This window comes from Mastomys coucha, unplaced genomic scaffold (genome assembly GCF_008632895.1).
Source record: "Mastomys coucha isolate ucsf_1 unplaced genomic scaffold, UCSF_Mcou_1 pScaffold4, whole genome shotgun sequence".
Taxonomy (NCBI): Eukaryota; Metazoa; Chordata; class Mammalia; order Rodentia; family Muridae; genus Mastomys; species Mastomys coucha.
The window spans coordinates 26969626-26982129 of record NW_022196910.1 but is presented as its reverse complement, the minus strand read 5'-3'; the positions used below and the strand labels follow the sequence as shown (position 1 = coordinate 26982129).

The 12504-nt window shown below is 41.9% G+C and overlaps 1 long non-coding RNA gene across 3 annotated transcripts; it reads right to left on the bottom strand.

The window, feature by feature from the left end:
* Window positions 1-1516: 1516 nt before the first annotated feature.
* Window positions 1517-8658, bottom strand: LOC116076132. 3 transcript variants are annotated; one of them, XR_004112831.1, is made up of 3 exons: window positions 8489-8658; window positions 6775-6930; window positions 1517-2026 (listed from the first exon to the last, which is right to left on the bottom strand). It is a non-coding gene; the product is annotated as an uncharacterized LOC116076132 (long non-coding RNA). The 3 variants fall into 3 exon arrangements; XR_004112830.1 differs by having other exon boundaries at window positions 6775-6925; window positions 8489-8651; XR_004112832.1 differs by having other exon boundaries at window positions 1517-1988; window positions 6775-6925; window positions 8489-8649.
* Between the last annotated feature and the right edge of the window lie 3846 nt (window positions 8659-12504).

Below are 12504 nucleotides of genomic sequence, written 5' to 3'. Positions count from 1 at the left end.
GGCTTACAGGAAGATCAGAGGCTACATCGACCCCTAATGTCTTGTGATGGCTGCTTTTAGTTGTCACCTTGATTGGAGTAAAAGATGTCTGGAGTTGATGAGACACATCTGTGTGCCTTGGAGGACATTTTCAGAGATGATGGACGGACCGGTGAGTCAGAGCCTGAGGATGGAGAGGGCCCATTCCCCACAAGGATGAGCAGCCCTTCCCCAGGCAGTATGCAAAACCAAAGTGAGAAAACATCACTGTGCTGCTGGTGAGCTCACTTCTTAAGTGTATCTGCTACTTCTGCTGAGATCCTCTGCTAACACGACACCCCAGCCTCTTCTTCCTAGCAACCTTGCAGGCTGTCAGTGCTGGACTGGGAATGTTGAGTTTCCCAGACTGGGCAATTTCTGGTTTCTCTGCTGCTCCAAATACAGAAAAATATTGGTGGATTACCCACGTCCTATCATGTAAGCCTCTCTAAATTCACTTTTATAATACACACAGATACACAGACACAGACACAGACGCACATACGTATATATCACATACATATCTAGATATATATATCACATATACACACATATATAGATATCACACATATATACATATATGCATAAATACACTCATACACACATTCTAATTGTTCTGTTCCTCCAGAATACAACTTCTTAAACTTTTCCCACATGTGTCCCATCTTGCCTAAAAATACTTTACACAACTTCAGGTATATAGGTATAGGAAGTAGGTATATAAATCAAATGTGTACTGATAAGAAATTTGCTTTAGCCTGGCAGTGGTGGCCCACGCCTTTAGTCCCAGCACTTGGGAGGCAGAGGCAGGCGGATTTCTGAGTTTGAGACCAGCCTGGTCTACAGAGTGAGTTCCAGGATAGCCAGGGCTACACAGAGAAACCCTGTCAAGAAAAACCGAAAAAAGAAAAAAAAAGAAGAAAGAAAAAAATCTTTAAAGCATTTACTTGGTATACATGTATGTTTGCCATGTATTAAAGATAAAAAGCAAATCTGCATGTCATTGAGGTGGATAAACTTATTTTTGCATAAAGAATTAAATCTTGGATGAATATTTGCTGACTGAAATGTTAAGTTTATAATCAGGACTGTTAAGAAAGCTGCTACACACACACACACACACACAGACACACACACAGACACACACATACAGACACACACACACAGACACACACACAATACAAGACGGAAGAAGTATGTTTAAAGCCATTTGAGAAACTTGAAATTTCTGTTCTAATCCTAAACCATAGCTTACTTAGTGATTTTTTTTTTTTTATGAGCTCAAGTCAGCAACTCAGACAGCAAATTTTTAAACTTTGGATTCTAATGAAATGCAAAGATGAATAATTTGATACTTACATGCTAAGGAACGGTGACAGAGAAACACTAAGTCTTTGTTTTATGTAAATAAATGATTATGTTTCTATAACAGCAGAGAACTTTATATGCACAATGAAAACGCAGAAATTCATAACACAATAAACTGGACTCTGAGCCATTGTATCTCAGGCAGCATTTATTGTACTGTACAGCATAATGACATATGTGTGTAACGTAAAGTACACACAATGTTCATTCTGAACTAAGACTACAATAAGCCAGGTAACACAGGCAAGCACTAAAAACTCATTAACTGATTTTGAATGAATTTTTGGCTGCTGTATATTCAGAGAACTTTTATCATTGCCATTTTTTATGACCTCCCCCCTTCCTGGAACACTCAGAGTCACACGAGCCCATATGGAATGCCAACCCACAGTTTAAGAAGCTAGGCTCTAGAGAACCATGCATACTCCAGTGGACATCTCCAGGAAGCTAGATGAACCAGTAGCTGTTCAGCCCAGGAAAGTGGGAGCCTCAGAACAAAGGGACCAAATGATGCAAACCCATCTGAGGTTGAAGGCCTGGATCTCCAGAGAGTTGCTGGTGTGAGTCCTTAGTCAATGCTCGGGGAAGATGGCGTGTGGGATCTGTGGTTTACAGGCGGAAGCAGAAACAGAAAACACGTCTGTTGAAGAGAAATCAAGCTTGTATGTTTTGCCACCTCACCCTTCTTTTACAGTTTGTTTCATCTGTGCCTCTACGTTATTGGACATCATTTTCCACATTCCCCCACAAGTCCAAATCTCTGGAGACAGACACACCAGTTCCCTAAGCATCTCTCAAGGTCGTCAAGCTGGCTCATGATTGGCCGTCTCGCTGTTTCTAGGAACGCCAATAGCTACCCTTCTGTAGCTGAAGCAAGTGGGAAAGCTTTCAGACAGGATGTAGGAGCAGATTTTTCTACTTGTAGGAGAGAGTTCCATTGTCTTCTTGTACTTAGTCCCCCTTATTTTATCATTATTATCTAAAATGATAAGTCTCAAGAATTCCCCAGCCCAAATATACTCCTATATCCCTGAATCCTTTCCAATTAAAAGCAATTATGGAATATGAATGTAATTCTATACGATATCTTTTTAAAGGAAAACGACCCCTTCCTTATTCCTTTTTGTGGTGGTTTGAATATGCTTAGCTCAGGAAGTGGTGCTATTAGGGGGTGTGGCCTTATTAAAGTGTGCCAGGAAATGTTCATGAACTCCCAAAAAAGACCACCAAAGAGCCGATTCCGATGTAGTCACATTAGGATCTCTTCATTTAAGCTTGAGCTCAGGCTCCACACCTACCCTGACAGAGCAGGAAAATGGAGCAGTCTGGAACCCTCGGCAGGACAAGGTTTTATAGGGAAGTAAGTGAGGGGGTGTCCAGCCTGGCAATTATCTAATAGAATGACTATTGTAAGAAGGCAGGTGGGTGCTCTGAAGCAAGACCATATACAATCACAAGCTGTCTGAAAGTACATTGGAAACAGTCAGACTAATCTGATTCACTGTCGCTAGGTAGTAGCTAGGGAGTAACTGGCCAAGGACAAACTGTGGGGTTCTTCCTGGTACTTGGGTATAGCTTGGGTTTAGCTGTGAGTCAAGTTGTTACCCCCCCCTCCGTTTTGTTTTTGTTTTTTTTGTTGTTTTTTTTTAAGATGGAGGCCAGTCCCAAGATGGAGTAGGTTTGGCCTCTCAAAAGGAAGTATGCCATTGTGGAGGTGGGCAAGAGGCCCTTCTAACCACATGGGAGCCAGTCTTCTCCTGTCTGCCTTCAAAACAAGATGTAGAACTCTCAGCTCCTCCAGGGCCATGTCTGCCTGCCTGGACACTGCCATCCTTCCTTCTACGATTAAATTGGACTGAACCTCTGAACCTGTAAGACAGCCCCAATTAAATGTTGTCCTTTGTAAGAGTTGCCTTGTTCATAGTGTCTGTTCAGAGCAATGGAAACCCGAACTAAGACACTTTTATTCATCCAGATCCTTGGAATATGAAAGTGATGCCTACAGCACTAACTGGGGACACAGCAACAAATGGCACATCCATGAAATAGTACAGGAGAAGGTTAGAAGCATCCGTGTCCCACATGCAAGGAGCAGAGGCCCACCATATCAGCTCTGACTTGCCGACAGCTGGGCTTTCCACAGAGGCAGAAAGCACACTCCTAATTTAAGAAACTGTTAGTCCTATCCCCTTTAAAGTTTAGCACTAACTTCTGAGTGAGGTGTCAAGCAGCAAGCATACACATCCAGCAGGAGCCCTAGGTTTTATATTAGAACACGTGATCAAACTATCTCCTGCTATACCCCCCTACCCCCCACCCCTGCACCGACCCAACCTTTGTACCTAGGTCACATGTTATAACAATTGAGAAGGTTAGTTCTTGCCCTTCTTAGTAAAGACTTGTGAAAGAGTAGCTGCAGGTACAGCTAACCGCTTGCAGAAATGACAGTGGACGCAATCCACCCAGGGTTTGCAGCCCACGTTCTTGGAGCAGTGTATTACATCTGGAGACTTTTAAGGACGAAAAACTGCTCATTTTTCCCCTCTTCTCACACTGAGCTCTTTATAGAAAGAATCCGTAGACTTAGCAAGAGAAAGAATCCCACTTCTAGCTTCTGTCTTATGATTTATACAGAGTAGGCTTGGGTAAAAATCATTTCTGCAAGATGATCCTACCCAAGCTTATTCTCTGCATATCAGAAGGGAAGTTTTGTGGGTTGAATTGTGCCTATCCTGATTCATGACCATACCTGGGATAAATAACATTGACTATCAATGTGGTAGGATCAAGAATTCTAGGAGTCACACCTCAGGGCTTGTGTGTGAGGCAGTGTCTAGACAAGATCATAGGAATTAGGAAGTCCCACCCGGAGTGAAGTGACACCACTCCATGGCCTTGGGTCCTGAGATGAACCAAAAAGAGAAAGTGTGTGAGACATCACATTCTTCTTCTGCTTTCTAAATGCAGACGCAATGAGACCAACTCCTTCACACTCCTGCCATCATAATACCCACAGCCATGCATCATATACTCCATCTATAAGCCCCTCCTTCCTAAAATAAGCTCTTCCCTCCTTACATTGCTTTTGCTGGGTGTTGTATCACGGCACTGAGAAGAGTAACTAACATGATGCCATGACCTCTGTATCTCAGGAGGGGACTGGATTTGGAATTAGTTTCTTAAAGATGCAATTAAGTTCAAATGAGGCCGCAGGGTAGACCTTCATCCAATATGACTGGTGTTAAAGGAGAAAAAAACCAAGTCACAGGCAAATATAGAGTGGAGATAATTTGAACCCACAGGGAGAGATTGGTTTCTACAAGCCAAGAGACCAAGGGCTCAGGAGAAAACCTGCAGGCACTTTGGCCGTACACGTCTAAAAAAAAGAAAAAAAAAAATGGGACTGAATGGAAATAAATCTCCATTGTCTAAACATCCCAGTAGGCTGATCTTTAATGGGAAAGCTAACACAGTGAGGCAGAATGGCAAGCCCAGCTCAAGGATCATGGATCAGAAAAGGAAAAATCAAAACCTTAAAACACACCGGGGTTGGGGTGGGGCTATCATTGCCTTTGTATACTCAGAGGCACTAACCAGAAACAAATACACCACATTTATTAATTTGGGGCAAGAATTGAAACCACAAGCCTGACCGACCCTTTCAAAGCCTGTGAGCATTCAAGCCCTAAGGCAACCCCTGATACTCAAATCTTCCACCTGCCCAAAAGAGGCTGAGAAAGCAGGCAGCTGCCCAGGACCTGCTTCAGATGGGACCAGAACAGCTAAGGCAAGAAGACAGCTCTTCCTTGGAGGTAACACCTACAGCTTCCAGATGCTGAGCAGGAGAGCCCTCATCTACCGGGACCAGACTTCTTCCTGCAGTCTGCTCCAGCAGGATTTGGTGACCACCAGAGCCTAGTGACTGGACAGCCTTTGCTTTGCCTCTCTTTCCAAATGAGAATGTCCCTGGCAGTTGTGTTGTTGCCACTTCACTCAAGCATGTGGGTAACATGGGGCTGGGAAATTACTGAACTGAACAGCACTCTATTCCAACCAAATGTTGGTTGGAGAACATGCCTAGCATACAGATGGAGATCATGTTCTCCCTTTCAAGTATGGGAAGAAGGTACAGACATGGTTTCACCTGAATGGAACAGCATATAGACTGTTGAGTGATTCTAAATGCCTTTCCCCTTTCCCCTTCCTTATTAGAACTCAAAAGTGTAGCCGCTGCTCAGCTGCCCAAATTAGAGTCCTACCTCAGCCTCTCCTGAAACCCAGAGTGACCAGCATCATACAAGCAGATAAGAGGTAGACTTCTTGAAGGGAGGATGTGTACCCCACCTGCATATTCCTCTTATTTTTCCTTAGAGCTAGAGCCCTGTCTATCAGTACAAAGGTTCACCAATAAGATTGGAACTTAGAGCTGGGCATCATGGTATACCCTTGGGAAGTAGAGGTGGGAGAATCGGGAGTTCAAGACCAGCCCTAATACAGAGTGAGTTTGAGGCTAACCTGAGCTACATGAGACCCTATCTCCAAAAAAATTAATTTTTATAAAAAAGATAAAAATGCTAAAGACAACCATATTACAAATGGCTGGAAAGCCACTATATAATTATATTTTATATAGAAGAGAAGCAAATATATATCTTGAATAAACAAGGGAGATTTTTAGATCCCTATTTTTTACAACAGGACTTGTCTTCTGAGTGAAGACTGTTCTATGTCTCCTTGTATCTGCTAATGTGAAAGAAAAGATTAAAAATAAAGGCAGAAGAGCTGAGCAGTGGTAGTGCATGCCTTTAATTCCAGCCCTTGGGAGAGGCAGAGGCAGGTAGATCTTTGTGAGTTTGAGGCTAGTTGGTCTACAGAGTTCCAGAACAGCCAGGACTACATAGAGAAACCCTGTCATAAAAAATAAATAGACAGCTGGGTGGTGGTGGTACACGCCTTTAATCCCAGCATTTGGGAGGCAGAGGCAGGCGGATTTCTGAGTTTGAGGCCAGCCTGGTCTACAGAGTGAGCTCCAGGACAGCCAGGACTACACAGAGAAACCCTGTCTCAAAAAAAACAATAAATAAATAAATAAATAAGTAAATAAATAGACAGACAGATAACAGGGCAGAAAACTATCATCTGATTCTTACATTTTGTTTTGTTTTGTTTTTGTTTTTGTTTTTCAAGACAGTGTTTCTCTGTGTTGTCCTGGCTGTCCTGGTACTCACTCTGTAGACCAGGACGGCCTGGAACTCAAACTCAGAAATCCATCTGCCTCTGCCTCCCAAGCACTGGGATTAAAGGCGTGTCCTACCACCGCCCAGCCTGATTCTTAATTCTATTCCCCAGTTCTCGTTAGGAAATGTGTCACTTTAAATCCCATCCTACCTGTGCCATAAAAGAGTCTCCAAAAGTAAAAGGTTCAGAGAGGCAGAGCAGGAATGTAAAGGCGGGAATGGAAGCAATGTCCAAAGGCTGGTTGGTGAATGCTGGGAAGCCGGCACGATAAGCCGATGAGTCTGATTCGCCTCTCTCGGTGCTGTGCTGACAGTGAGTCAAGAGAAAAGATGACAAAGAAAGTTAGGTCTGTGGCCTGCCGTGGGCTGGGTCATCCTCTCCTCCTCCAGGCCCATCTTCATCCGTACATGCTCTCAGCATGTAATGATCAATTGCATAAGTTCTCACCTTGGCTAGAGATAAAGGGAAGGAGAACTGAGTCTCATCTCAGCGTGCTTGGTACAGACACACTCACCAAGAAGGCAAGATTCTTGACACCACTGTTCTCTTTTCTGCTGATAAGAAGTGATAAAAATCCAGCCACCATATTGCATAGTCTGTGTCTGTGTGTGCATGTTCACATGTTAGGTACACACATGTATAGATGTGTATGTGTGGTTTTTTTATTCGTGTGTGTGTGTGTGTGTGTGTGTGTGTGCGTGCGCGCGCGTGCGCGCGCACACATGTGCATTCCTCAGATGCTGCACACCATGAGTTTTTCTTTTTTCTTTTCTTTTCTTTTTTTTTTTTTTTTTATTTGTTTTTGTTTTGAGACAGGGCCTCTCCCAGGCCTGTAGTTTGGTTTAGGCTAGGTTGGTTCCGAAGCCATCCTCCAGGGTCTGCATATCACTGCCTCCCCAGTGCTAGGATTACATGTGTTCACCAGCACACCCACCACATTTTCACATGGGTTCTAGGGACCGAACCCAGGTTGCTTTGCTTCCATGGTGAACCCCTTACCAACTGAGCTATAAACCATGTATTACTGAGTGTGCTTCCTTACATAATGGTTAGAAATGTGTCTTACATAGTACTGATGGTACCATCAAAGAATACATGTCCTCATATAAATTGGACTATATACTCATATACATCGCCCTCCCATCAGTAGGCAAAGCCTTTTCAGACACTAGCCATTTGTTAATAGTAACTGAGCAAGTCAACAGATGTTTGGCTGTGAATTTAGGGAGTTATAGATATAAAAGAAAGAGGTACATATTATTTAAGGAAACTAACTGAATTCAACTAGAAGCCATTCCAGTGGCCCAAATGAATATAATTCTTATTGTAGCCTGCTGTATTATCCACAATACTCTTTGCCCCTAGCTATAAAGCTACTTACATCCATATTTAAATCCTTTACACATAATTCTCTAGTACCTTGGCTAAAGAGCACATGGTTTCAGTCACCTGCTAAACATACAGAACTAAGTATGAATTCACTTATTCGAACCATTATATTAAAGGATTTTCTTGAATTTCAATCATTCAATACCAGGTTACAACTTCAATCTGAAGCACACATGCCCTGGAAAGTTAAGAGGCCTTTTCAAAGACAAAAAGGGCTTCTAACCTGCTCACAATTAGCCATTACATGCTACTAGGAGCTGTTTAATTGGGACTGCCAGTCTCAATTAACCAACAAAAAGGGAATGAAGACTGTATACGCCAAATGAGGTACACATGTTACCAATTATTCCCATTAAGATTGTAATGAAATTGTGTTCTGCTTTGGTTTTTCTTTCTTTTCTGGCTCCAAGAACTTACATAAATTAAACAAGCTGGTGGCGTGGGGGGGGGCGGGGGTTAGGTGGGGGATGCTAACTTTTTCTTTCCAAAGGGTGAAAGAACTTCTTGCATTCAACCTCCTGCTGCTGTAGCAATGGCTTCCACTCCCGACCTCAGCAGTTGCTCTGTAGTGGACCTGATCCAAATGCCAGTGAGATTCTCAGAGATCCAGATGGGCCTTTGTGAGGTAGCCTAGGCTCACTCCTCTTTTCTTCACTGAGTAATAATAGAATTTCCCTGAGTTGTTCCCTTGGAAACAAGCATACTTGGTTTCTCTGCTGGGATTTGCTAGGTTTCTGGCTGGTGGTCTTTAAAGGCTACACTGTTAGGACAATGAAAGGAGAAAGAAGAGAACTGTCACAGACTTCTTTACGCTCTCAACCTGGGGATCGTGACCCCCATGGGGAGATGGGTTAAAAGATGGCTTCTTTCTCCTCTTTCTCTCTCCTCTTTCTCCTCTTTATCTCTCTCTTCTCTCTCCTCTTTCCTTCTCTTTCTTCTCCTCTTTCTTCTCTCTCCTCTTTCTTCTCTCTCTCCTCTTTCTCTCTTTCCTCCCCTCTCTCTCCTCTCTCTTCCTTCCTTCCTTTCTTTTGTTTTCAATTTATTCTTCTCTTACATACTACATCCCTACCCCCATTTCCCCTCTCTCTACCCTTCCCAGTTCTCCCCTACCTCCCTCTCCCTTGGATCCATTCCTCACGTTCACCTCAGAAAAGGGCAGGCCTCCTATAGATATGGATCAAACACTGCATAACAAGAAGCAGTAAGACCAGACACAAGCCCTTATATCAACACTGGGCTAGACAACCCAGTAGGAGGAAAGGGGTCCCAAAAGCAGACAAAAGAGTCAAAGACTCTCTACTCCCACTTTTGGGAGTCCCACAGTACCAACAACCACAACATATATACAGAGGACCTAGCACAGACCCTCGCAGGCACCATGGTTGTCACTTCAGTCTCTGTGAGTCCCTCTGAGCCCTGCTTTCTTGGCTCTATGGCTGTGTTCCTCTAATGTCCTAGACCCTTCTGGCTTCTCCAATTCTTTCTTCCTCTCTTCAGCAGGAGTCCTCAAGCTCACAGGGGTCACCTAAGACCATCTACATGTTATAATTCATAAAGTAGCAAAATTATAAAGTAATAACATATAATTTTATGGCTGAGGGGGTCACCACAAAAGGAGGAACTGTTTTAAAGGGTATCAGCGTTAGGAAGATTGGGAACCACTGCTTTAAGCTGAAAGATCTGCCACTTATGTCTGTTCTTGGAGCCAGTCTTATTAGGCATCCCCCAAAATTCCACTTTACACTTGGATTTCCTGGATCTGACAGCTTTAAATTTTATATTTGGATGGGTGTTTAAATATATGCACATCTAGATGTGCATATATTTAAATATAGGTTATTTTTAAATTTTTACGTGGTACCAAGCTTTTGATATAAATTGATCAGAATCCAAAGCGAACTATAAAGAGAGTATGATCTAGAATATGTCTCAGTGACACTAATTATTAACATATTTGATCATTTCCTTCTGAAGTAAGAGAACTTCAGAAATGCACATGTATCTGGAAATCATAACCTCTATTCTTGTGAACGTCTCCAGTTCTTTCTAGGGACCACTAGAACAGCAATGCTATTTAGGCTGTGTGTCTGCTGGCTTTGACAGCCTGAAAGAAACGCCGAGAACCGGTTGGACTTTGTTCATAGAGCATGGAAATACTCTCATAGGCAGCTGACCTATGAAATTCAATAACTTCTACTCATCCTCATCAAGAGCACTGTGAAGTTTGAGTCGACCACTAAGGAGCAGAGTTAAACTGAGCACTGGTGTCTGTCTCCTGAAGCAAGGACTGAGAAGACTATGAACCTAAATGTTTTCTCCCAAGATCCAGACCTAAAATATATTAGGCTTTGTGACACTTGAGGTCACTGGTTGCAGCTCGGCCTGTGTGGTGAAAGAAGCCTTAGGCAATAAGTAAGCAAAGCAGTCTGGCTGTGTTTCAATAAAGCAAACCAGGAGTCCAGATTTAGCCTAAGGGGTCACTGTTTGACCACCCCAACCCCCATCACTCTAAAACCTCTGATTCCTTTTGATCTTCTCTTTCACCAACCCAGAAAATACTTTGATGTTCAACGACACAAGCTTAGGAAGGAATGAACTGATCTAGAAGCATCTGACGAACTTGATAAAAAATGTTGATCCGCATGCCCTTTATCCTGAAGCTTAGTTTACTCCACCATAATTTCTAGAAATGTGATTTATTTTCCTCTAAGTCTCCCCTCGATGGGTTTTAATTCAAAGATTTGTGATTTCCTCTTCTAGAGAATGAACCCAATTTCTCTGATAATTTCATAACATCTAGATACATCGCCTAGTATGTAAGTCAGGATCATTAGTGCTAAGTGCTGAAATACTGAACCCCAAATATCAGTAGCTCAGCTCAGTTAGAATTGTGTTTCTGTTTCACATGACACCCCCTTCTATTTTATACCTACAACTTCTAGGCTTTTGAACAGAAAGTGAGGGTGGCAAACCCTCTCTTCTTACATGTCCTTGCAAAAGAGTGATGTGAGGTACTTCTGCATGGCTTTCATTGGCTGAATAAAATGTGCGAATGGCTCCAACCTAATTGCAAGGGAGACTGGGAAAAGAAAAGGTATGTCGTCTGTTATATTTGTCAGTTAAGGCCATGGGTCTCCTCAAGAGACCACAACAAAGCAGATGTGCAAACTCTATGGTCATCAGTTAGAAGACAACACTACTCAGAAATAGCTTAATGTCCAAAATTGTTATTTACACCTTGCTTTTTGGAAAGGTTAGATCATTTGAATTCTAGAATGTAACAAAATTTCTAAGTTAAATTCAATTAGATCTTTTTTTGAAAATTAACCAGAAATTATCAGCTGGGTATGGTGGTACCCTCCTTTAATCCCAGAACTTGGGAGGCAAAGACAGGCAGATCTCTGTGAGTTCGAGGTTAACCTGGTCTACAAAGCAAGTTCCAGGACAACCAAGGCTATTACACAGAGAAACCCTGTCTCAGGGGAAAAAATTTAACCAGAGAGTTATTGTGTATAGTAGAGGCTGTTGTGATCTTTGGCTTCTAAATTAGATATAGACAGGCATCATGGCAAAAGAAAAGTGTTCGGTAGATTCACAAATTGTCTATGACTGCAGTTACAAAGGTTGAATGTGAGTTTGTTTAAGAAAGACCATGTGTCACCATGACGTGCCACTTTAGAAGGGCAATCAGAAACATAGAAGTTACTAGTTCTAATTTAGTATAATGAAAATCCTCTCCCAAATCTCAAAGGTGGGGATAAACAGCTGAATGTGGGTGTCTTCTTGAAGAGAGATATGGGCAGCATTTCAAATATTATGGTCAAGAGAATTTTAAAAAGAAGAGGGTAGAGATGTCTCTGTTGTGGTTTTATAGATTTTAAAGTACGTATGAGAGAAATTTTAAAATGATACATTACTTATTTTAAAATATTTGAGAGATAGGATTTAGATGTATTTACCATAAACAAATGATTCACATTTAAGGTGGTAGGTATATTAATAGCCTGAGTTCAAATTCCCCTATATATACATGTGTCAAAACACCATACTTTATCATGCATACTTATAGGTCTTAAATCAGTAAAAAAGAAAATAGAAAGAAGAGGTTTCTACTAAAGCAGAACAAATATTAGCTAGATATTGGGGGAGGTTCTAAATATTTAAGAAGCATATCTTATATGGTAAGTAGGTACCAAATGAAACTATCGACTTAGAAAGACTTAGGTTCTGGCAGGCACAAAAAGAGGTACTTATGAAGTTCATAATTTTATTTAGCATTGAAAGGAATGATCTAGAATGGCCACCTATGGTCTATAATTGTCCATATACATTATGATTTTTCAAAGTAAAAATAAATGGAAATGCTGGTTGACATAGAGTGTTGTCCTTCCATGAGTAGGCCTTGTTTATGACCTATGACCTATGTTTATGAGCTATAACCGTAAGAGTTGCACAAGAATGGCTTCTCTGACAGACCTGTGTGTAGTTTCC